Genomic DNA, 1,978 nt, shown 5'->3' on the forward strand with positions numbered 1-1,978 from the left:
GCACCAAGAAACTTGGTAGTTTGCTCTTTAGTAATATCCTCATTCTCTTCAGAAGAGGAATACTCATCAGAGCTCATGAAGGGCATAAGGAGGTTCAATGGAATCTCTATGGTCTCTAGATGAGTCTCAGATTCCTTTGGTTCCTCAGAGGGAAGCTCCTTATTGATCACTGGACGTCCCAGGAGGTCTTCCTCCTTGGGATTCACGTCCTCTCCTCTCCTCACAGGTTCGGCCATGGCACTTATGTCAATGGCCTTGCACTCTCCTTTTGGGTTCTCTTCTGTATTGCTTGGGAGAGTACTAGGAGGGATTTCAGTGATCCTTTTACTCAGCTGGCCCACTTGTGCTTCCAGATTTCTAATGGAAGACCTTGTTTCATTCATGAAACTTACAGTGGCCTTAGATAGATCAGAGACTAGATTTGCTAAATTAGAAGCATTTTGTTCAGAGTTCTCTGTCTGTTGCTGAGTTGATGATGGAAAAGGCTTGCTATTGCTAAACCTGTTTCTTCCACCATTATTAAAGCCTTGTTGGGGCTTTTGATCCTTCCATGAGAAATTTGGATGATTTCTCCATGTTGAGTTATAGGTGTTTCCATAAGGTTCACCTAAGTAATTTACCTCTGCTATTGCAAGGTTCTCAGGATCATAAGCTTCTTCTTCAGAAGAAGCCTCTTGAGTACTGTTGGATGCAGCTTGCATTCCATGCAGACTCTGAGAGATCATATTGACTTGCTGAGTCAATATTTTATTCTGAGCCAATATGGCATTCAGAGTATCAACTTCAAGAACTCCCTTCTTCATAGGCATCCCATTACTCACAGGATTCCTTTCAGAAGTGTACATGAACTGGTTATTAGCAACCATGTCAATGAGTTCTTGAGCTTCTGCAGGCGTTTTCTTTAGGTGAATGGATCCACCTGCAGAGGTGTCCAGTGACATCTTTGATAGCTCAGATAAACCATCATAGAATATATCCAGGATGGTCCATTCTGAAAGCATGTCAGAAGGACACTTTTTGGTCAACTGTTTGTATCTTTCCCAAGCTTCATAGAGGGATTCACCTTCTTTCTGTCTAAAGGTTTGAACATCAGCTCTAAGCTTGCTCAGCTTTTGAGGAGGAAAGTACTTGGCTAAGAAAGCCGTGACCAGCTTATCCCAAGAGTTCATGCTGTCTTTAGGTTGAGAATCCAACCATAATCTAGCTCTGTCTCTTACAGCAAAAGGGAAAAGCATGAGCCTGTAGACTTCAGGATCTACTCCATTAGTCTTAACAGTATCACATATCTGCAAGAATTCAGTTAAGAACTGAAAAGGATCTTCAGATGGAAGTCCATGAAACTTGCAGTTCTGCTGCATCAGAGAAACTAATTGAGGTTTCAGCTCAAAATTGTTTGCTCCAATGGCAGGAATGGAGATGCTTCTTCCATGTAAATTGGAATTAGGTGCAGTAAAGTCACCAAGCATCTTCCTTACATTATTATTATTTTCGGCTGCCATCTCCTTTTCCTGTTCGAAAATTTCTGAAAGGTTATCTCTGGATTGTTGTATTTTAGCTTCTCTTAATTTTCTCTTCAGAGTCCTTTCAGGTTCTGGATCTGCTTCCACAAGAATGTTCTTATCCTTGCTCCTGCTCATATGACAAAGAAGAAGGCACAGAAAAATAATAATAATAATGGAGATCCTTTATACCACAGTATAGGGATCCCTGTGTGAGTGGAAGAAGAGGGGGAGACAAAGAATGTAATATAATGGAAGAAACACAACTGTGAGGATGGAAGAGAGGTGAGATGAGATGTTAGGATATGAATAAATAAATAGAATGAGATGGGGGAGGGATAATTTTCAAAAATTATTTTGAAAAAGAGTTAGTGATTTTCGAAAATGGTTTTTTGAAAAATGTTAGTAATTTTCGAAAATTTTTGAAATCAAAAATAAAAAATAAAAATAATTAGTTAATTAAAAAGAAATTTTTGAAA

At 39.2% G+C, this 1,978-nt stretch overlaps 1 non-coding gene across 1 annotated transcript; it reads left to right on the plus strand.

The window, feature by feature from the left end:
• Positions 1-995: 995 nt before the first annotated feature.
• LOC112780365 (small nucleolar RNA R71) lies at positions 996-1,103 on the plus strand. The gene has a single exon (XR_003191207.1). It is a non-coding gene; the product is annotated as a small nucleolar RNA R71 (small nucleolar RNA).
• Positions 1,104-1,978: the final 875 nt, after the last annotated feature.

This window comes from Arachis hypogaea, chromosome 19 (assembly GCF_003086295.3).
Source record: "Arachis hypogaea cultivar Tifrunner chromosome 19, arahy.Tifrunner.gnm2.J5K5, whole genome shotgun sequence".
Classification (NCBI taxonomy): Eukaryota; Viridiplantae; Streptophyta; class Magnoliopsida; order Fabales; family Fabaceae; genus Arachis; species Arachis hypogaea.